This window comes from Prionailurus viverrinus, chromosome E1 (genome assembly GCF_022837055.1).
Source record: "Prionailurus viverrinus isolate Anna chromosome E1, UM_Priviv_1.0, whole genome shotgun sequence".
Classification (NCBI taxonomy): Eukaryota; Metazoa; Chordata; class Mammalia; order Carnivora; family Felidae; genus Prionailurus; species Prionailurus viverrinus.
In genome coordinates this window covers 45,140,067-45,164,361 of record NC_062574.1, presented here as the reverse complement: position 1 = coordinate 45,164,361, position 24,295 = coordinate 45,140,067, and the positions used below count along the sequence as shown (strand labels likewise).

Below are 24,295 nucleotides of genomic sequence, written 5' to 3'. Positions count from 1 at the left end.
TACCTTGGAAAGAGACACTTGGCGGGGGGTGGGGGGAGGGAAACTCCTGGTTTTCATTTCAACCTTTTCTGTTTGCATTTCTAACCACACACCTCTGTTATTTTCATGCTTTTAAATGCCATCAGGGATTATCTGGGCAGTGGGATTACACACCCATTTTCTTTTCTTCTCTATGCTCTTTTCATGTTAAGAAAACCAATCTTTAGGGGCGCCTGGGTGGCGCAGTCGGTTAAGCGCCCGACTTCAGCCAGGTCGCGATCTCGCAGTCCGTGAGTTCGAGCCCTGCGTCAGGCTCTGGGCTGATGGCTCAGAGGCTGGAGCCTGTTTCCGATTCTGTGTCTCCCTCTCTCTCTGCCCCTCCCCCGTTCATGCTCTGTCTCTCTCTGTCCCAAAAATAAATAAATGTTGAAAAAAAAATTAAAAAAAAAAAAAAAAAAAAAAAGAAAACCAATCTTTAAAAACGCACTTCAAGAAGATGAACCTGCCACCCGCTGACGGTAGTGGATTCTCCAGGGAGGGAGCCCAGGGTTGCATGTTTAACACGCACTCCAATATCCCAGGATGCGGCAGATCAGAGAATGCCACCCCAAAACGTGCCACTGGCTTATCGATTATTTGGAGCAGACGCTTGAGGAACAGCAGAGGCAGGAAGGACTCTCTGACCTCTCCCTTCCTACCTAAAAACATGACCTAGGGGCGCCTGGGTGGCTCAGTCGGTTAAGCGTCCCGACTTTGGCTCAGGTCACGACCTCGTGGTTTGTGTGTTCGAGCCCCGCGTCGGGGCTCTGTGCTGACAGCTCAGAGCCTGGAGCCTGCTTCCGATTCTGTCTCCCTCTCTCTCTCTGCCCCTCCCCTGCTCACTCTGTCTCTCTCAAAAATAAATAAACATTGAAAAAAGAATAATAAAAAAACAAAACATGACATAAAATTTCCTGTGAGGAAGGTACCCTCCTTGTACCAGGAAGGGCAGAAGTTCTGTGCGTCGCCAGAGATGCTTGTCATCCTGGAGAAGTGCCCACGAGGTGCCCAGTGAAAACAACCCTTGTCTCCTATCGGTTCCTCCGTGTATTTATTTACGCTCCCACAGTCTGTCTTCCTTCAAGCCCAGTTCCCCTGGCTTTTGTCTTGTTACTTCTCTACAAATCTGTTGCTCTTTGTTTAGATGCTCCATAAGCCCCAAATTCTAATCACCCCTTTGAGTTATTCATCACCCAGCTTCACCCACGTATGTATGTGCTGCCCACGTTAATAAACTCTGTTTTTCTCTTGTCAGTCTGTCCTTTGTCTGTTTAATCTCCAGGCCCCAGCTGCAGAACCTAGGAGGGTGGAGGACAGGTTTTCCTTTCTCTCCTGTAAGAATCTGATGCTTCCCAGATCCTTGCAAATGGACATTTTGACAAACAGCAGAGCAAACGTTGTCTGGTGATTTTCTTGTCCCTTTCACTGCTACCACTTGGGGATGGCGACGCTGGGGCTCATTGCTTTGGGAGTGCCTACTCGCGATGCACATTTCTGAGCCTAGCCCCAGAGAAATTGTTGGCGTCCTATTCAGGAACCAGCTGGAGAAAACTCTTTCAAAGAGCTCATGGGATGAGGCCAGGCTACCTGGCTGATCTCCCTATTTCAAGGTCAATTTTTTTTTTAATTTTTTTTTCAACATTTTATTTATTTTTGGGACAGAGAGAGACAGAGCATGAACGGGGGAGGGGCAGAGAGAGAGGGAGACACAGAATCAGAAACAGGCTCCAGGCTCTGAGCCATCAGCCCAGAGCCCGACGCGGGGCTTGAACTCCCGGACCGCGAGATCGTGACCTGGCTGAAGTCGGACGCTTAACCGACTGCGCCACCCAGGCGCCCCCAAGGTCAATTTTTTGTAATCATGGAGTGAAATCCATTGTATACACAGTCCCCGGGATTATGCAAAATGTGCACACAAGTGGGGAAGGGGGACCTTTGGGTGCTATCTTTAGAATTCTGCCTATCTCATGAACGCTGAAGAGAACTTTTCAATTTTTTTTTTTTACCATTAATATGATGTTTCGTAGGTAGAGTTTTGATAGATATCTTTTGATAGATACTAAAGATAGTCTCTTTTTATCCACAGTCATTTTGCATCTATGTTCTTTTTTTAAATATTTATTTATTTTTGAGAGAGAGAGAAACAGACATAGTGCGAGCGAGGTTGGGGCAGAGAGAGAGGAAGACACAGAATCCGAAACAGGCTCCAGCCTCTGAGCTGTCAGTACAGAGCCTGATGTGGGGCTCGAACCCATAAGCCGTAGATCATGACCTGAGCCGAAGTTGGACGCTTAACCAACTGGAGCCACCCAGGCACCCCTGCATCTATGTTCATAAGTGAGTGTGGCTTAAAATTTTTATTTATGTTTTGTTTCTCTGGTGTGAATATTAAGGTTACACCAGCATCATCCAGGGTTGAGTTGTTGTCTTTCTTCCCCTCCCTCCCAACCATTCATCCTCTGGAATTATTATTCTTTGATAATTTGATAGTGTAGAGGAGGGGGGAAAAAAAACAAAGAACACTTTACCTCTACTCTCTTATGTTCAGTGCCTGGGACCTGTGAATTAAACTGACAAAAGACAGACTAACAGGAGAAACACAATAAAATTTTATTGTTAATTTTATGTGCATGAGGGCTCCACAGAAAAGACCTGAAAACCCAAAGCAGTGTTTAGGATTGAGAACTTATATACCATTTTGACATGGGGTCAAATTACTAGGCAAATTACTAGACAAAGAAAAAAACTCTGAGCTTCTGGGGCCACACATTGTGGGGGAAAAATATATGGGGGAAACTAATGGTGGGTAAGGATTATTTGGTAAGGTTTGTGATGCAAACCAATCATCTCTGGTGTGTTCTCTTTCTGGTGCAGGGAGGGACAGGCACCATTAGGAATGGCGATTTATATCCTGCCCTTAGGCAGAAGGAGAGAAGGCAGAGAGTTCTTCCTGAACCCGCTGTTGCTCAATTGCCTTAAGCTAAAAATAATCCTTACGCCCAAACGGTGCATTTGGGATCCCCTTCAATAGTCTCTCAGTACTCCCATTTTGCTTCTAATGTGTGTGTGTGTGTGTGTGTGTGTGTGTGTACATCACACTGCACACCAGAGACTGTGCACCTTGGAGACGTGCTGGGGATGGTGGTATGGCGTTACCCAAGACGGATAGCGCTTCTCCCTCTTTTGTGTTGTTCTTTCTATTTACCACCTATTTTCTCCCCTCTTTTGGACTTTATTGGGTGTATTGACCTTTCTACACGACTTTCTCCTTTTTTTCCCCCACGCTTTATTTGTTTGAACGTTTTAAATTCACTTTCGTGTTTGTGGCTACCTTTGACGTTTTAACAGGGATAGTATATGACTTAATGATGTTCGAAATTAAAGAGTACCTCTCTCCCCTCCTCCCTAGCAATCTTTCAGGGCCCTGGATGCTTGTAACTTGCTTTACCCCGGCATCGTCCCTATTAGTTTTCTAACATTTTAGTTCTACCTTTTTTTTTTTCTGATACCTCCAAGTTAGTTACTAGTATTGTTATTGTTTTATTTTTTTTAAACGTAGATTTTATTTTTTCAGAGCAATTTTAGGTTCACAGCAAAATTGGGCTGAAGGTTCAGAGATCCCTCGTATACTCCCCGCCCTCTCTCATGCACAGCCTCCCCCATGGTCAACACCCCCGGACCAGAGAGGTACGTTTGTGACTTCTAAAGAACCTTTGTGGACGTATCATTAGCACCCAGAGTCCACAGTTTACATTAGGGTTCACTCTTGGTCTTGTACATTCTTTGGTTTTAAACAAACGTATAATGCCATGTATCTACCATTACAGTATCATGCAGAGTATTTTCACTGCCCTAAAAATCCTCTGTGCTCCTCCTATCCCCCCTCCTCCCTGACAACCACTCCTCTCTTGACTGTCTCCATAGTTTGATTTTTCCAGAATGCCATACGGTCAAACACATACAGTCTGTGTTCACGTACAGCCTTTTCATTATTGCCTTCTTTCACTAAGTAATAGGCATTTGAGGCTCATTCATGTCTTTTCATGGCTTGATAGCTCGTTTCTTTTCAGTGTTGAATAGTATTCCCTTGTCTGGATGTGCTAACATCTGGATGTTTATCCGTTCACCTGCTCAGGGGCATGTCGGTTGCTCCTAAGTTTTGGCAGTTATGAAGAAAGCTGCTATAAACATCCATGTGCAAGATGTTGTGAGGATGTACGTTTTCAATTCCTTTGGGTGAATACTAAGGGGCGTGATTGCTGGATCATCTGGTAAAAGTATGTTTGGTTTTATTTTATTTTTTATTTTTTATTTAAAAAAATTTTTTTTCAACGTTTATTTTTTTTGGGACAGAGAGAGACAGAGCATGAATGGGGGAGGGGCAGAGAGAGAGGGAGACACAGAATCGGAAACAGGCTCCAGGCTCTGAGCCATCAGCCCAGAGCCTGACGCGGGGCTCGAACTCCCGGACCGCGAGATCGTGACCTGGCTGAAGTCGGACGCTTAACTGACTGCGCCACCCAGGCGCCCCGGTTTTATTTTTTTTTAATTTTAGAGAGAGAGAAAGAGGGAGAGAGAGAGTGGGAGAGGGGCAGAGAGAGAGAGAGAGAGAGAGACAGAGACAGAATCCCAAGCAGGCTCCACACTCACATGGAGCCCAGTTCGGGGCTCAATCTCACTGCTTTAAGACCTGAGCTGAAGTCGAGGGTCAGATTCTCAACCAACTGAGCCACCCAGGTGCCCCTATTATATATATATTTTTAATTTTTTTAATGTTTATTTATTTTTGAGACAGAGAGAGACAGAGCATGAACGGAGAGGGTCAGAGAGAGAGGGAGACACAGAATCGGAAGCAGGCTCCACACTCTGAGCTGTCATCACAGAGCCCAACGCGGGGCTCGAACTCACGGACCATGATACCATGACCTGAGCCGAAGTCGGATGCTTAACCGACTGAGCCACCCAGGCGCCCCACCCAGGTGCCCCTATATTAGCTATAATTCTATTCTGTATAAGTTTGTCATTTATAAGCCACACTTTCTTGATAACTGTAGCTTTAACATAAATCTTCTGATCTCAAACAATGATTAAAAAGCTTTGGATAAGCATTTTGATAACAGTTTAATAAGCATAAGTGAGTCCTTAATTTAGGATCCTCTAATGATTCAGGATCTTGTAATGCTTTGGAGCCATTATCTCATTTATTCAGCCAACACATGTTTAATAATTTCTTGACATTTATCAGACATTGATTATTTTTATTATATAAGACCACGAATGGAGATAGAAGGAATCAGAATAAACCTAGATTGGGGGTCTATATTTTTCTTCTGAAAACTTCTATTAAAAAATAGAAAATAGACCTTTAAAATAGACCTTAAAAATATTATTATTATTGTCATTTTAGAAAGGGGGGAGAGGCAGAGAGAGAGGAGAGAGAGGAGAGAGAGAATCCCAAGCAGCTCTTTGCTGTCAGTGAAGAGCCTGACGTGGGGCTTGATCTCATGACACTGGGATCGTGACCCGAGCCAAAATCAAGAGTCGGGTGCTTAACCGACTGCGCCACCCAGGAGCCCTCCCCCCACCCAACTTTTAAATTTTAATGACATCCTGCTTATCAATTCTTGTTATTGCTTTATATGATCAGCAGTTGCGTGTATTTTCCAGCAGTTCTGCCCATTTCTTTGTTCGCCATCGTTCCACGCTTCACACCCCTTTCCCTTTTCTTTCTTCCTTTATTATTTCCTTACTCAGCACCCAGAAGGATAAACATCTCTTCTCTCATCTAAAAATACCTCTATTTTGCTCTGACTCTTGAAGGAAAAACTGAGTTGCGTCTAAATGCCTCGGTTGACAGAAAGTTTTATTTCCTCTGGCACGTTGACAACGTCATTCCGAAGTATTACTGCACTTCGACCGCGAGAGTTGTGTTACATGCCGCGGTCTCTGTGAGCGTCACAAAGACGTATCCAGCAGCGGCCTCCTCTCTGTTTTCTGTCTTTCCCTCTGGTATCGTTTTCATTTGTCTTGGTGTTTCTCGGTTTCAGCATGGTGGGGCGTTGTAGGTGTACGTGTGTGTGCGTGTGCTGTTCTGCGTAAGACTTGGAGAGCTCTTCTCTTCTTATCACTCAAAGACTTACCTCTTTATTTAGTTACGCATTTATTTATTTATTTTTGCTGTTGCTTTTATTTTTAATTTTCTGTTTTCTTTTCTTTATTTTTATTTCTTTTAAATTTTATTTAAATCCGAGCTAGTGAACATCCAGTGTGATGATGGTTTCAGGAGTAGAATTTAGAGATTCATCCCCTACACGTAACACCCAGTGCTCATCCCGACAAGTGCCCTCCTTAGTGCCCATCCCTCATTTAGCCCATCCCCCCACCCAACACCCCACCAGCAACCCTCGGTTTGTTCTCTGTATTTAAGAGTCTCTTATGGTGCCTGGGTGGCTCAGTCGGTTGAGCGTCCGACTTTGGCTCAGGTCACGATCTCGCGGTTTGTGAGTTCGAGACCCACATCGGGCTCTGTGCTGACAGCTCAGAGCCTGGAGCCTGCTTCCCTTTCTGTGTCTCCCTCTCTCTCTGCCCCTTGCCCACTAGCACTCTGTCTCTCCCTCTCTCTCTCTCTTAAAAATAAATAAACATTTGTGTATATAAAAAAAAGAGAGTCCCTCATGGTTTGCCTCCCTCTCTATTTTTATCTTATTTAAGCTGAATACTCATTATTATTATTATTATTATTATTAATTTCTGGGAAGTTTTTAGCAATTATCTCTTCTTAGCAATTATCTCTTCAAATTTACCTCTTCCTCATTCTTCATTGTCTTCTGCAGCACTTAATAGATGTTTATTCTATGCTCTTATATATCTGCCCCACGTGTTATACTTTCCTTGATGTTCTCTATCCCTTTATCTCTCTGTGGGCTGTTCTCTGGTTCATGGATTAGACACTGAGCTGATTGTCACCCACTTTTTAAGTTGACTGTTAAGTTTTTTTATTTTTTATTTTTTTTAATGTTTATTTATTTTTGAGACCGAGAAAGAGCGTGAACGGGGGAGGGCCAGAGAGAGGGAGACACAGAATCCGAAGCAGGCTCCAGGCTCCGAGCTGTCAGCACAGAGGCCGAGGCGGGGGTCGAACTCATGGGAGTGTGAGATCATGACCTGAGCCGAAGTCAGATGCTTAACCGACTGAGTCACCCAGGCGCCCCAGACTGTTGAGTTTTTAATTGCGATGACTAGTTTTTATTTTTGAACTGTCTCTGGCTTTTTTTTACTGTGTCTGCTTCCCTTTGTTACAGCTCGTTCTTTTCTTACAGGTTTGATTTCTTCTTTTATGTGTTTCATGTCTTTAATGCCAGGTTAGGCATATTTTATATTTTAAAGCCATGTTTCTCCTTGGTGCATCATGGACTCCATTTGTCGGTGTGTTGTTTTCTCGTAGGCCTTGTAACTTTTTATTTTTAATATTTGATTTATTTTTGAGAGAGAGAGAGTGTGAGTGAGGAGAAGGGCGGAGAGAGAGGGAGACACAGAATCCCAAGCAGGCTCCAGGCTCCGAGCTGTCAGCGCAGAGCCCGACACGGGGCTCGAACCCATGAAGTGCGAGATCATGACCTGAGCCGAAGTCGGACGCTGAACCGACTGAGCCTCCCAGCGCCCTGGCTTTGTAACTTTTCAGACCAGTACTTCTCTGGTGGGGTGTGCTTTTGCTCGAAGGATTCCCAAGGCCCTGGATCGTGGGAGGACCTTCGACATGGTTTTGCACTTGCTTCTCTAAGACCCTTTTATAGTGATGTTAGCCCGGAACTGATTTTTACAGTGACGTCCAAGTCGGGGTTTTCCCAGCCCAGCAGACACTAGAGACTCAGAACCCTGAACGATTAAGGTGAAAGCCCATGGTTCTTGTTCTTCAAACAGTTTTTCCTCCAGGAACCAGGCAGAAACGTGTAATCATTCTTTTGTCTCTCTGTGCAGCCGGATGGATCTTTTTGTCCTACTTTCCTGCCCCCTTCTACATAGGGACAGAATTTCGTGAGCCTTGCATTTATAGACTCTCACCACCTGCCTCGTGGGGCACAAGGCCTCCTCTTTGCTGCATGAGGACAGTAACACTCAGAACCCGTTAATGGGGCCTCGGTAATCCCTAGGCAACATCTGAACCTGAACCGGTTTTGGTATTTAGGCTCTGGTTTATAGCTTCCTTGTCATCAGCGATCCCTTTTCTTTGTCGCAAGCTCAGATGCGCATTTAAAAACCCTTTTGTTTATCGCATCCGTCATTTCTAGGCATTGTGGAGGGAGATTTTGGTTGTATCTTAATGTTTAAATCTTGCTGGAAACAGACCTGTCTCTAGGAGAAATGTAAATTTGCACAGCCGTTGTACCGTGTCCTGTCTTGAGTTGTTCACGAGGTCCGAGGTGTCCCAGGCTCTGCCAGGCAGCAGGCAGCGCCCCTTACATACATACGTGTCACTTCCCGGAGCTTCACGACGCGTATCTTTTTTAAGACTTGGGACTTGACATTTCCGTAATGTTGACAATGAAACGAAAATGCCGATCCGCGTTCAAATTCGACAGGACTGATGTAAGTGGCAGGTCAGGACTTCTGTTAGGCTGTTCGGCAGGGAGGGAGGTTTTGAGTGGGGACTCCTTTTATGAGTGGGGAGTACATCTGTAACGATTTTGGGGTTGTGGGCGTGCTTGCTTTCCCAGTTCACCTTGCAGCTCCAGGTGTTTTCCGTATGCACCCACCATACTCAGGACCAGGAGGGAGACAACTCAGCATTGCAGTAGGTGGGGGGGGGGGAGGGGGGGTTGGAAAACTCTCCTGTTAACCCTTTCACCCTGGTGCCCTGGGTGCCCAGGGAGGTGGTTGATGGTGAGGCCAGCGCGTTCCTGAGAATCTTTTTGGCAATCCGTTTCCTTTGAGATGGATAGGCTACTAACAGGAAGGAGTAACGGGATCTTAGGCTCTGCTTGAGAGTGGTGCTTGGGGGGGAAAGGAGATTCTGCTCAGTGGTTTATCAGAAGTCTTATCTTGGTGCATGATTTTCTTTTTAGGGGGAAGGGGAAACTTTAAAGCCACTTGGTGACATGAACGGACAGAGGAGAAAGAGATAGGAGAAAATCTAGGATGAGCATTAACTTCCTTGGGGCTTATGCTAAAGTGTCGCCCGGGTTTCAATTAGCAGAGCACCTCCTTCCCCATTCCTGGCGGATCAGCGGTTACCATGGCAGCAGGCACACTGCTGTCTGTATAGCCCACCCTGTGGCGCGCCAGGTCCTGTTTGCTGAGCCCAGACCTGACTTCTCCGCAGGCTCGGGGTTCTACTGTCATCGAGTGGGACAGATTTTGGTGGGGAGGTGGTTTACGGTTTTGAGATGTGCCCGGCAGCTCTGTCTCGGTCGGATATTCTGTTCCTGCTCCCGTGCTTCCGACTGGAACCTTACACGCGAAGGCATCACAGGCTGTCCCGTGGGCAAGCACACCTCCTTGCCACTTCCCTTGGACCCTCACCTGGTGTCTCTCCGTGGATTTCCTTTGGTTGGGTCCTCCTGGAACAGGGTTTCTCAGAATGGGTTCCGTGGGCTTTCCGCCCAGGCGCTTGTTCCCACATTCCTGGTTTGGCGAATGAGGAAGATTGTGGAATCTGTCATTCTAATAGAAATTAGAGAGGAGGGGATGCACCCCTAAGGGGATAAGTCTATCCCGTTTGGTGCAAGGTGAACAAAACTGATAAGAGTCCTAAGTAGGATTCCTAGTAAACACTTGTCAGGGAATCTGGGCTGGACATAACAGCCAGGGAGTCCATTCTCAATGGGCTTCTTTTGTGTTTTTCTGGATCCCTCTTTCTCCTCTAAACTATGTTCCCTCGGGTGCCTGTCACACCTTCAAACTCCGGAGCCCTGCCCAGTTCTCCCAGAAGTTCCAAGCAACTGCACTGAAGAAAAATACTTTTTTTTTTTAATTAATGTTTATTTATTTTTTCAGAGAGAGACAGAGTACGAGCCAGGGGAGGGGCAGAGAGAGAGGGATTCACAGAATCCGAAGCAGGCTCCAGGCTCCGAGCTGTCAGCACAGAGCCCGACGTGGGGCTTGAACTCACGAACTATGAGATCATGACCGAGGCTGAAGTCGGATGCTTCACTGACTGAGCCACCCAGGCGCCCCCAAAAAAACTTAGTATGATTTTTGTGGAAGTTATTTAGGCGATCCTTCTTTTTAAAATGTTGTTTTATTATAACCTGAGACCTACCTTCTTAACAAATTTTGAAGGGTACACACACATGTTATTGTTGACTTTGGTACGATGTTATATGGGAGATCTCCAACGGCTTACTCATCTTGCTTAACAGATATTATGCCCACTGATTAGTAACTCCGTCTTCCAAAAATATAGAATGCTTTCACCCATTTGGGTGTCATCTTTGGACACGGGCCAGGCTTACCTTCTTGGCTTCTCTTCAATTTTAGTATATGCACTACTGAAACGAGCAGGTTGGTTGATTTGTTTGCTTGCATACGTATGTACGTACGTATGTGTTTTTGCAAGTTCAAGTTTGAGAACCACTGCAGAAGACTCTGCTTGGCCTGGCCTCAGTTAGGTTCTTGTACCATCCCGTGGTTCCCAGCCTGTGAGAGTCACACACACACACACACACACACACACACACACACACACACACGCACACGGCTTCAGTCCTGCACCTCTCTTTGTGGTGAGAGCTCCCGTGTCATTTGACATAATTGACATTACATTTGCCAGCCCTGTTTCATGGTGGTCCTCTTTTTTTTTTTCTTAGGGCCTGAGGGGCAAAGAGAGAGGGAGACAGAATCCCAAGCAGGCACCATGCTGCCAGCACAGAGCCTAGCACGGGTCTTGAACTCATAAACCGTGAGATCTTGACCTGAGCCGAAATCAAGAGCCGGGCATTTAACTGACCGAGCCACCCAGGTGCCACCACATTGGTCCTCTTTCACATTCGTGGTCTGCCGTAATCCAGACATCGCCTAGAGAGAATGTCCTTCTGAAGCCTTAGTTTTCAGCAAGGCATTTATTTTCTGCTTTCGGCGGAAGCTGAAGGAGTACGGAGCTCTCAGCAGCCACGTCTCTCCCTTTCTCCGAACCCCCGCTGGATGGCATTTCCTTTCCCACTAGGAACCGAGCCATTCCTCACGGTCCCCTGTGGTCACATGAGAAAGTCTCTTCCCAGCCTGGCAAACACTTCTGCTCTGCCCCATTAAATCCTATTCGTTTCACCAAGCAGGGTCTGCCCTTGAACATGAGGGCCGCCTCACTCGTCCCCACACTGACCGTACTGGTAAGCCCCACTCCACGTGACTTCCGATGGTTTTTATTCCTGCTGTCTCACAACCAGGTTTTGTTTCGGTTTGGTTTTTTTTCGCTTTGTGCTTTAGCTTCAAGCGACCTCAGGTCAGTACAGATAGCTCTCTCTGTCAGTCTTCTCCTGTCTGACCCAGCCCTTCTGCCTCAGAAAGCAGAGGGCTCAAGAGCTAAGCTTCCCACACTGGGGTCCACGCGGGGCGTCCTCCACGGCATCTGGGCTTCTCGGCATAGTGCCTGCCTGGTGTCCTTACACAGAGACAGACGCCCTGTGAAGATTTAGGGGAGCCCCTAAATCTTAACCAAAAATGGTAGAGAAAGAGAATGTGTTTCCCTCCTGGGAGCTACATTTGTTTCCAGAGGCCAATTTTCCTCCTGGCCCTTCCCCTTCCTACTTACGTTGATGGGAAATCTGGGGAGTAAGGAACAGTGCTCATTCTTCTCGGAAATTAGCTGTTGGGTGCTATTTCAACGATCCAGTTTCCAAGGTGAATTTCTAAAAATTATAAGTATACATTTTTTAAAAACATTACATTTTAAAATGGAAATTCAATGGCCTAATGAAATAGCATTGAGTATATGATATTGTACATAGATCATGTATGTATTTATGCACATGTGTGCACATGTAAAGTTTATCTGCCTATCCATCCATCTGTCTATCTATCTATCTATCACAGTTTTCTCTGGATAATAAACAACCACCGAGCACACTTTAGGGATGCTAGTGACCTACTTTTTCCCCATCTCTCTGGTTGTAACATTTTTTAGGAAGCGCAAACTGGTATTAATGTTAGTCTAAGTAAACGACCTTAGATGAAAAATCTGCTATTCAAAAAAGAAAGAAGGAAGGAAGGAAAAAGAAAGAAAGAAAAGAGGACAAAATTACTTTGTAGTCCAAAGCAGAATAGACAATCTTAAAGGGCACCAAGCCCTCTCCGAGTATTGATGGAAAGTCTCTATTACCTTTAGCAGCTGGTGACCCTTCCTGAAAGTTGAAAATGTTGACATGACCATGAATCTTAAAAGGCTCTCACTTTATAGCCAAGACTGGGCTCAACTCTGCCAGTACAGAGTATTGGGATCTAAAGGTATTTGAAAACTCTGCACCAAATCCTATCATGATCCATTTTTTTCTGCCCCTTCATGGCCTTCTGCCCTTTTGGGCTTAAGTTAAGAACGGATTAAGTGTACTAGGCACATCATTAGCCTTCCTTTTTTCTTCTTCTTATTTTTTTTTTAGTGTTTATTTATTTTGAGAGAGAGAGAAAGAGATAGAGGGGCAAAGAGAGAGGGAGAGAGAGAGAATCCCAAGCAGGCTCCCCACCATCGGTGCAGATGAGGCTGGAACTCACCAACCGTGAGATCATGAGCTGAAACCAAGAGTTGGGTGTTTAACCAACCGAGCCACTGAGGTACCCCAGCCTTTGATGCCCTCAGCCGGCCTGCCAGCCTCTTAGGCTGTGTCTGTCTTACTCCTTCCTGCCCACACCATCCATCCACCTTTGACTGACAGCCCCCAGGGGAAGTTTGGGAGAAACTACCAGACCACCTCAAATCAAATAAATTGGTGATAATCTGCATGTGGGCACACATGTGCATATTCTCTCTCTCTCTCTCATTCTCTCTCTCTCTCTCTCTCTCTCTCTCTCTCTCACACACACACACACACACACACACACACACACACCTGCACATCCTGAAAAGGTGAATAAGAGGAACACTTCTGGGCTCACAGCCATTGTAGCTTTATTCCCCATTGATCCTGGCAAGGGAAACAGGTGGCTTCTGTGTCCGAATCACTTTTCCCCATCTGGTGAATGGGGATGTGGTGGAAAAAGTAGCCGATTGGCACAAGAGCTGCTGGGCTTGTTGGCCACATACCCATCTGGTGGCACCAGCAGATTTTTCTGTTCACAGTCCACCCCCCACCCGCAAGTCCGACCTTGGCAGAAGTTTACCCAAATACGATGTGACTTTGTGTTCTTTGTACGATGTGTTCTTTGTGGAGAGGACCCATGAGTCTGGAAGTGTGGATTTTCTTTGTTAGTTGGGACTCATTCTTGTAGAGCTGGGTTCTTCTTAACACAGTGGGTAGCTGTGCTGAAGTTTACCTTTGCACTCTCCTAAGTGTTTCTTGAACAGATTAATGGCAGGATAATATTGCCAGGGAAATAGTTAGCTAATTAAGACAACAAACTTTTGGAGACAAACACGTAGCTGCATTTACATAATGTGTAAAGTATTTGCATCTCAATGATGTGCTCATTGCTCTTTGCTTAGAAGCCCAGACTGATTGGAAATGAGCCCACCCGACCCATGAGTGTCCTTGACATTGGCTTCACCTTAGGGCCGCGCTGACAACAGATTCATCGCTACCTATCAGCATACAGGTGCTTCTGCCCATCGCAGGTTCTGTCTTAGAATAGACTTGGTCCCGACCACGTCCTGTCCCCCAGAAAAGGGACTTTCTTTGCTGACCCTTGTGGAACGCAGTTCCCTTTGCTCCCACCCTTGATCCGCTGGAACGCCTTCCTGGCCAGCGCTTCTGCTGAGGTGCAAGTTGTCCACTTGTCCCACCTCCACATAAGCCCTTGTTCTTCATGTTGCTTTCGTGGAATCTGATCAGTGTCTGGAGGCCTCAGTCTTGGTGCGGGAGGCCTTCCTTGTGGCAAAGGAGAGGAAGGCACAGGAGGACACCTGTGCCTACCTGTACACCCTGCCCTCCTCCTAGCTTCCTTTAGGCTCCTCCCTTCCCGAACCTGCTCGTCTCTGGATAGGCTTTCGGAATGGGGTGACACGAGGGTGGCCAAGGACCGGGACCAGCTGGATTGAGGAGACTGGCTGCTTCTATGGGCTGAGTGGTTAATGAGGCCAGAACTCATGGCCAGGAGACCGTGCAGGGAACTGGGGATTTGCATGGGCAGCGAGCACTGGGTGGGAAGGCGGACCCGAGTCTGAGCCCGCAGGCCAAGTTCAAGTCCTCTTGGCCTTCGAATGTCTGTTCTGTTTACAGCCCGGGGTGACGTGTACAGAGCCACAGTCACCCGAAGCGGGCCAGTTACTTTGCAATTACGGGGTTCTTGCAGACACCAGGGTTCAGCAGGGCTAGGAAAATACAAGGTGCCAGAAGAGCGGAGACTGTCACGCGTGCTCGGACGTGAGTGATTTTGGAAGGGACCAGCCTGGAAGCACGGGCTGATGAAGTGGGGCATTCTCAGAGCCCGTTGCCGGGAAAGACACTGATGTCATGTGATCCAGCGGTTCTCATACGCCGGCCGGCCCGTGGGCCGGCAGCAGCAGCCCCACCTCAGAGCCCACAGAGATGCCCGTGGGCAGGCTCCTCCCTTGGGACATGCGGACCCACTAGGTCTGTTGCCAAGACTGGGAATCTGGATTTTTAAAGCTTTTCAGATAATTCTGATCAAGGCCTCTTTTCAGAAGCACCAGTCCAGTCCTTTCAGGAGACTTCCACGGCAACAAAGCTCCTAGAGCAGGCGTATCCTCCCTGAAACCTCCTGCTGTCCCCACTTGGGAGTGAGCACAGAGGATCCGTGGCCGCGGTGCGTGGTGGTCAGATGCCGGGGGGGGGGGGGGGGGGGGGGGGCGGGGTTCAGCCCCAAACTAGCAGTCAGGAGCCGGGGGCTTGACTCTCGGTCCTGCTGTGAACTGGCAGTGTTACCCTAGCGGGATCACTCTGTAGCCGAGGTTTTCTTATTTCAGTCAGACCTCTTCTGACTGCTGGCGACAGGAATCAACTCATCCAGCTGAAGCCGAATCAACTTTTATTTGCTCACTGGTGGGGAGAGGTACTGAAAGCTCACGGAATCAAGGGCAGCTTCAGGAACAGGCCTCGGGCTCTGAACAGCGAGGGCAGTACCATCAAGACAGCCTCTGCACCCGGCGCATTTCCTTGTTCCTGCCCCGCGTGGCTGGGCTTCAGCCCACGGGGGCGATGTCCACGGGGCAATATCCGTAGGCCACTGGCTCAGATCTGACTGGCTCAGATCATACCTTCACCCCCGAACTGACCACTGTGCTCTGCAGACTAGACCAGGCTTAGGGTCGGGGGCTGGGGTTGGAGAGGCCTCCTGCTGAACACCTCCGTCTTCCCTGTCCGAGCTCTGAATCAACTTTAAGAGGCGAAGGAGGCAGAGGGAAATAAAAATTCCACGCTCAATACCAAAAGATTGGGTTAGAGGCAGTGGCTGTGATGTGCATCAGAGTGCGATTTGTGATGGTGGACTGTGGAATTAGGCCAATTTACTCACCAACTCACAGACACGCCGGGGAACCCCGTGAACCTTGCAGCATGGAGGTCTAGACTGGAAGTCAGGCTGCCTGTGGGCACCCTGGCACTCAGGGCAAGGGGGGAGGCTAACCCCAAATTCATCTCTCAAGAAACTCACTCTGTCCCCATGGGGAGGTATTAAGGGTGGCACAAAAGACCAGGAATATTCAGGGCAAAGTCCCTCCTCATGGAAACAGAAGTAGGGGCAGCAGAATTTCATACCCCACCAAACCGGGGGTAGACCAACCAGTTAGTTCCATGAAGGAGGCAGAGCTGGGAATAATGGCTGGGCGGCTGGTTGAAAGGATGTTAGGGTAGGCCACTGAGCTAACCTCTTCCTTACCTGTAGCATAGGATTTGCAAGAACTTACCTCCCAGGGTTGCTTCTAGAATTAAAGAAGATAAAAAGTTTTCCAGGTGACCATGCCTGTGGGGTCTTGCATGGTGCAGAATAGGCATTTCAATTGGTGATCATTGAACCTGAATCAGGGAGAGAGAGGAGGTCACGAGGCAGGGTCCTGAGGTTATCTTGGGCCGTCGCCTTTGACAGCGGGGTCGGTGTTTACATAAGCCTTTTGGGGGTTAGAGTGTCCTTTTTTCAGGTTGTCATCTGCTGTCCCTCCTCTTTTTGCTTTTTTTTGTCCCCTGTTGAGGATGACGTCGAAGTAATGTCTTCTGTTAGTAGGCAGCTCTAATAGTTAGCATGCTAAAAAAAAAAAGTCCACAGTGAGATTAGTCTGCCACCCACTGCATATTGTTTCTTGGAGATCCACATACACTGAACTCAGGTTCATCCATTGGTTTATCAAGCTCAGGCAGGTCCGGATGGGCCACGCAAAGCATGGAGTGTTGGGGGAAAGGACAGACAATGCTTGCAAATGTCAAGGCAAACCTTTGCATGGACACCACAAGGTGTCCATAGGACGCAGCATTCTGTCATGGTACTCACTCTCTGGACTCTTCTTTCGAGTTAGTCAAGCTGACCAGTGACCTCCATTATGATTCACACATGGCTGAATTATCCACACCAGCCGCTGGGTGGACCCGGGCCATAAACTTCTTTGGGGAACATAAAGGCTTAGGAATAATTCTCATGAGGGCTACTGATGACTAAGAGAATTGAATCTTAAAGAAATCCTAAAAACCCTACTTTTTTTAAAAAAAAAAATTAAGTTTATGTATTTATTTTGAGAGAGACAGAGATAGCATGAGTGTGGGAAGGGCAGCTAGAGAGAGAGAGGGAGAATCCCAAGCAGGCTCTGTGCTGCCAGCACAGAGCCCGATGTGGGGCTCGAACCCATGAAGCCGTGAGATCATGACCTGAGCTGAAACCAAGAGTCGGATGCTTAACCAACAGAGTCACCCAGGTGCCCCATTAAAAACCCTGCTTTTAGTAGCCTGGATCAGGGGCCAGCAAAGTACAGTCTGCTGGCCAGATCTGGCCTGTTTTTGTAAAAAAGAGTTTTATTGGAACGCAGACAAACCAACTCATTTGCCTGTTGTCTGTGGCTCCCCTTTGCGCTACAAAGGCAGAGTTGAGTAGTTTTCCAGGAAGCTGGAATGACCCACAAAGTCTAAAATATTTATTATGTGGACCTTTACCCGAACATTTGCTGACCCTTGTGATGCATGTCCATATGGAAGGCATTTGCATAAATAAATGTTGGTTGGTCAATCAATAGGATGTTTCGGAATGAGGGTCTTAATCTTTAATAAAACCATAGACTCTCTGAAAACATGTGCAAAATGTTCTGTGTTGTAGATGTGTGCGCACACTTTTCTGGGGAAGAGCGTGCTTGGCTTCCATTATTCATTCCACAGATATTTAAGGACCTCCTCTGTGCTAAGCGCTGTGCCATTGTGAGCATATGGACTCAGCCCTTTGCGCTGCTCAGGCATCAGAGGTGGTGGCCCTGTGCACAGACCAAAGATGCACTGGAAAGCGGTTAAATATTACGGAATTTAGGCTGTAGAAGACCCCCCCTCCCCCACTACACACACACACCATACACATGTTCTTTCTACTACACCATTTAAATTGAGCCTGAAAAACGAAGTGCTCAGAAACCACCCTGAAGGTAACATTTATATCACAGAAATCCCAGAGCAGTAAATATTGACCCTTCCAAGTTCAACCAACATTTAACCAATTGTAAAGTGCCCGTTTATAATTCCTGTCCAGATGACTTTTAGTACTCTAAACACCAAAGCTCACTAGAGGCCTGGAAGGTAACTGGTTGACCCAGACTTTGAAATGGTTTGGACAATTAACACATCTTTTCTTCTGACAAGAAAAAAATCTTGAGCATATATTGTTAGTTCTCTGTTTGACTACTGGAAACTCTGCCTTGTTCCTTCTTGACCTCCAGTAGGTGATGGAGATTTGGCTGAGAACCATTGACTCAGGGGATTATTATATTATGATATGGAGTATGTTCACACCTTACCACTACGTGAAGTCATGCTTCAGAACTGTATGATCCACCTAAAAATGTGTGTGTGTGTGTGTGTGTGTGTGTGTGTGTGTGTGTGTGTGTATGTTCATCTGTACAGATACAGCATAAATATGAAAAAGACTGTCAGGATTTGTTCAAGGTGGTCCCCTCTGGGTGGTGAATGATTTTTAGTTTCCCTGTGCCCTTATCAGTATTTTCTCTATTTCCTGTAATGTCTGGGAATGTTTGTATTGTCAGAAAATATCATAATACATCTAAAGGGAATATAATGCTTTTCGTCTTAGGGCAGAAAGAGATGCCGATTCCTCTGGGCAAACAAATTTGCTCCTCATTCAGTGGACGTTCTTACTTTCTGAACAGTGAATGTGCCATCTCTGAAGCTCATCTTGGGGCATTTCTGAGTCTAGAACAGAGTTGGATGAACACTGACATTGGAAATAGCCTCTCTCTCCTACTTGTCTGGGATGAGCGACCATGAAGGCCAGCGGCAGCAGAGCATAGAATTCACACTGGAAGGGGCCCCGAAGTCTACCTAGTACAGCTCATTTGCAGTTGGAAGAAGCTGAGACCTTCAGAGGTTGGGACTTGCACAGGGTTGTGTATAGAAGACTAGGGATAGAGTTGACCTGAGATTTCTATGCCATGGTTTCATTCAGTTAATTGTGGCTTTCTAAAGAGAGCAGGAAACCAGGTGCAGTTGTGTAAAAAAATTTTTTAATGTTTATTTATTTTTGAGAGACAGGGAGAGACAGAGCATGAATGTGGGAGGGGCAGAGAGAGAGAGGGAGACACAGAATCAGAAGCAGGCTTCAGGCTCTGAGCTGTCAGCACAGAGCCCGACACGGGGCCTGAACCCACAAACTGTGAGACCATGACCTGAGCTGAAGTCGGACACTTAACTGACTGAGCCACCCAGATGCCCCGACCTGGTGCAAATTTAATATAGACAAGTATATCAAAGCCATGGATGTCCAAGGACATGAATAAAGCTTCCCTATGGTAGTTAGTCTTCCCTAGTCCTTCCTTCCCCCTCTCCCTCCTTCTCCCCCTGTAATGGCTTATCTTCCAAACTTCTTGACTGTGCTTGGTATTTCCTTTCCCCCCACCTTGGAGTCCCTGTGGAAGATGGAGCCTGTCTCCCAGGGTAGAAGTTGGACTTCCGGCCTCTCTTGCAGCTAGAGCTGACCGTGGCTTGGCCAGTGGGACGGACCTGGTAGCAAAGTTATCCCAGCAGAAGTGGCCAGGACTCAGTGCCAGTGACCTGAGCTGGGGCATTTGGCGTCCAGCCTTGAGGACAGAGGTGCTGCCACATGGGTGTGTGGTGGCATTTCGGTGGAGCAGGAGTCCTGGTCTCCCTTGGCTCTGTTGGGGTTCCAGGGTGGGTTTGTGGCCTTCCTGGGTTAATTCCACGAGCCCCTCAGTTTTCTTCTGATGACTGACTTGGCTTCTGTTGCCCTTCCCTGAGGCCCGTGCCCCGTAAATTCTCCCCGCGAAACTGCCGTGGGCAAAAATTCTCCCTTGCCTCCAGGTAAAGCTCTCTTACCTTCTTGTAACCAAGACAACCAACAAACCACACATCTTCAGGCCTGTGCTCATCTTTTCCTTCCTTCCTTGTTATCTCCAGCCACTAACTGTTCCCGTGTCAACTGTGCGTATCCTGAAAAGCAAGAAAATCCCTGGACCAAGAAACGTTTGTGGAATTTTAGATCCACATGAACCTTTCCAGCACCGCGGTTTCCATTCAGTCACGTGCCCCTAGGCAAAAGGAGGGTTTTGTTTCCCAGCGCCCTTTGCAGACCGTAATGCTATTGGTTAATACTGGCCATGTGTGCCCTCTCGTGATTGTGGCCGGTGTCATTGATAGTGTCGTGTTTGGATTCCTGGTGGCCAAGCCCTAGGACACGAGAGGAAATGCGAGATAGAAATAGAGGGAGAGTTTAGGTCGACCTAGACCCTTCATAGACTCTCTGTAGACACAGGGGAGATAAGAGAATGCCTTGTTGGGGGGGGGGAATTGATTTTTCTCTCAATTCTTCTGCTGGTGGCTGCCTTTCCTGGTGATGGTCCGTATTCTCTAAAAGAAGAAAAAAAAAGGATTTTCATTTGATGTAAGGAAACCATGGTTTCTGTCAGGATGGTACAATTACTTTTTACCTTCTGGTCTTAAATTCCTTTGCCTTCCCCCCCTTCTCTGTCCCCCGCCGTGCGTTTGGCAGTCATGTGTGTCCTTAGGTGCCCACATAGAACTAAGAATCAGGTGACTGAGCCACCTAGGTGCCCCTGGACTGACGTAAATTTAGAGACTAAGGAAGTACTTGGAGTAAGTAGTACTGAAGTGGTCTAAAATATTAATTTTCAAAATCTAGAATGTATCAGAATTACCTTGGGGGTGAGGGTGGGAGAGAGCACATGGTGGATTCCTGGGCCCCAGAATCCACGATGTGCCCTCGCCCACAGGTTCTAACCCAGTAGCTCCAGGACGGGCTCCAGGAGTTGGTGTCTTACAAGCTCCCACCATGACCCAGCGACGGATGGACTTCTACTCCACGCTTGGGAGATATAGTGGTCTAGGCTATTAATCTTCATTCTCAGAATTAGAGAGGACAGCAGAACAGCATTATGTCATAGGGGAAAGTGAACCAATGACAATTAAGTTAATATTTGCTGTTGGACAAGAGCCCTGAAGTGGGTGCTGTTCTCCTGGGTGCCTCCTCCCTGACCTGGTAATTGACAACCATGTAGGTTAAGCACACGCCTCCCCCCCACCCCGCCCCCGCCATCTTTCTGGGGTTGGCTGAGAGTCCTTTACAAAGCTCTTATAAGCACTGGTATTTTTCAGGATGCCCTTTGTCTCTCTCCGATGAGTGTGCTGGGAGTTTTTTGAAACAAATGTCTTTTGCGGCTGGACTCCCCCAAAGCTAGAATGATCTCTTTCCCATGGGAGCATTTGTGCTGAACACACACATGCAGGGTAGACAGCTCTGGAGCCCACCTGGGATTTATTTTTAGACCACATTCAATTCATCAGGAATGAGTTCATGTTGATTAATTGGTTGTTTGTACCTTTGCAGCAGAAGAACTGACCTGGTAGGTAATGTTATTGGATATTTTGGCTCCCTTGGCTGAGAATATAAATTATTACCTTAGATAGTTGGAAAAAGCCATGTTTTAGTGGGTGGTTTGCTTAATGCATGAGAAACCTCTCGCTAAGAGTGAGCCCATCTCTTCGGAGGTACATTTAATTTTTACCAGTTATGCAGATCCGTTTGTGTCTGTGTTGTCACTAAGCAGTTGCTTATTTGTAAGCATCAATAGGCGAGGCATGGGTTACTTACAGGTCCTGGGAAATATGGACTGAAAAGACAAGGGAATCGAACCAGCCACCCTACCCAGGCAGCATTTGACCCTCTGATAATCGTGTGGCTCATGATGTTTAGAATGATAAGTGAAGACATCTATTCTAGTTACAGAGATTATAAATCAGGTTTTTTGGGAAATGTTTATTTTTGAGAGAGAGAGAGAGAGAGAGAGAGAAAGAGAGCCTGCACGCGCCAGTCGGGGAGGGGCAGAGGGAGCGGGAGAGAGGATCCAAAGCGGGCTCTGTGCTGACAGCAGAGAGCCCGACGTGGATCTCGAACTCACGAACCGTAAGATCATGACCTGAGCCGACGTCGGATGCTTAACCGACTGAGCTACCCAGGTAACCCCTGTAAATAAGTTTTGCATCATATTTCTTAAACTCCAGATGCTTCTCTGCTCAAGGGTTAATAATTAAGCATAGTAAATACTTCAGGTATCTTTCCATGAAGTTTCCTTCATCTCCAGTGGAATCTTTTCCTGCCCTGGATTACATGTGACCCATGCAGTGTCTCCTTGGACAGTGTTGCACTGAGAAGAGTGTGTGGCTGCTTTCAGAGTAGAATGCGGTTTGTGCATTCTCTCCCCACCTGAGAACTGAGACGCTAAATGGGGCAACAAGGAGGACGGTCAGATAAAATACAGGGTATCCGGGTCAGTTTCAGTGTCAAATAAGAATGAATGCTTTTTACTATAAGTATATCCCAGGCAATATTTGGGATATACTTATCCTAAAAAGTTTCATTTTATCTGAAATTCGGTTACACCTGAGCACCCTGTCTTTTTTATTTGCTAAATCTGGAAGCCCCAGCAGGGCTCCTGTTCCACACTAGATTCCTCTCACCGTATGTAATGTTTGCGGAACTGCTGTTACTTACAAGAGGCCCAGGGTCATTGGGTAGCAAGAAGACTAGGGAAGGAGGAGAAGCTCTCATGTATCCTGCTTTTGAAAAAAGTAGCGTTTCAATATTGAGAGAGAAACACAGCTTTGGGGACCATACCAGCCAGCAGCATAAATGAAGCGGATGACCCCTCCCCCCCCTACTTTTTTTAAAAGGCAGTACACTGTCTTGAGGAATGTCAAAGGGGATTTTTTTTTAATGTTTATTTAATTTTGAGAGAGAGAGGCAGAGAGACAGAGGACCCGAAGCAGGCTGAGAGCGGAGAGCCCGATGCGGGGCTCAAACCCACGAGCCGCGAGATCATGACCTGAGCAGAAGTTGGATGCTCAACCGGCTCAGCCACCCAGGCGCCCTGAGGAACTTTTTAAAGGGAGGCTGGAATCCCAGGTTGGCCAGGTGGATACACCTGTCTGATGTGTGAGAACACCCGCCGCTCCCAGCCGGGTCTCATGTACCATCGACAAGCACAGGTGCCTCACAGGAAAATTACCCGTGTCCGTAAGGAGTTAGTTAATCATATATCATTAAAGAGGCCTTGTTTGGACAGAGGACCCTTCACAAAAGGGGAAATAAATACACCTGAAACTCTGAAAAATGTCCAACTTCACCTGTAGTCAAAGAAATACAAATGAAGGGAAATGTCATTTCCTTCATAAGTGGATACATTTATTTTTAAATGAAAAATATCCATGCTGACTAAGAAATGCCATGGTGAGAACTCGTGAACTTTCCTCTTGGAAATGGAAATGGCATGGCCTTTCTGGAAATTAATTAGCCAAACGCACCACCGCCCTTTCATCAACACTTCAGCTCTGGGAATTTTGTTCAAATTTCTGCTTGTTAATACAGGTGACAGGTTTTGCAGTGATATTTATAGAAAAAAAAAATTAGAAATGGCCTAAATGCCCAACATTATGAGAATGTAAATAATAATTTCTATTGCTGGAAATGCTTCTAAGAGTTTTCAGTCATATGGGGGAAATGCTTATGTTTAGCGAGAATAAAAAGCAGTCTTCAGTTGTATAATATGCTATCCCGGTTACGTAAAACCAGGCAAAAAAGCACGGAAGGAAGTATACCAAACTCCAAATATATATGTTTTTAGGTGATGTGTTTATGTGTGATTTAAATTTTCTTCTGTCTATTTTTAGAGTTTCCAAGGTTGCTTTGATATGCACTTACATCTTTATAGTCAGAATGCAGTTACTATACCAGCAGGAGTATTTACCAGCAGGAGTATTTTATTTGGGGCACCTGCCCAATGGTGGAGAGGTGGGGCCAGCCCCCCCTTGACTACTGGAGCCCATAAAACTTATGGAATGGGCAACATTTAAATGAATGCCATGCTGTTGGCTTCATGCCAGGACTTCACATTTGCAGCATATATGTTGGCATTTCCAAGGGGTTGTGGAGGATCTAAGGACACTCATGGGTGAGTAGCCTTGTAGGGCTCAGGGAAGCTGAGGAACTTCTCTCGGGTGAGGGTGCCACGAACATCATCTTGGCTGCCCGGTTTTGCATCGAGAGATGGATTGCACTCAATTGCCAGCCTCAACGACTCACACCTTCCCATTTCCTAACACAAGTGCCCAGTGGGTTCTAAAGTCAGCATTTAAGGCAAAAATGTTGAAGAGTCAAAATCACCCCCTTGAACATCCTTTTTCTCCCTTAAACCGCCAAGACTTGCCCCTCACCCAGAACCTCCAAAACCAAGAATTAACTTTTCTTACCATTTCAACGAACACCTCTCTCTTTCTGGGCGATTGAAGCCGAAATTTCTTTGAAAGGATAGTGATGGAAAGGAGAAAGGGAGGAATGGATAAATGGAGTTTTCCCATGTTTGTTTTCAACGGCACATACCTGAATTTGCAAAATGTGCCTGTGATACAGCTCCACTGTAGTTCAATGTTAGGAAACCAGTTGT

The 24,295-nt window shown here is 46.7% G+C and overlaps 1 protein-coding gene and 1 non-coding gene across 5 annotated transcripts in view; one reads left to right on the top strand and one right to left on the bottom strand.

Moving 5' to 3' along the window:
• Positions 1-24,295, top strand: part of SLC39A11 (solute carrier family 39 member 11) — a 342,858-nt gene that overhangs the window by 165,871 nt on the left and 152,692 nt on the right. The gene's annotated exons all lie outside the window — the stretch shown is intronic.
• On the bottom strand, positions 10,411-10,516 carry LOC125152315 (U6 spliceosomal RNA). Its single transcript, XR_007147160.1, has one exon. It is a non-coding gene; the product is annotated as a U6 spliceosomal RNA (small nuclear RNA).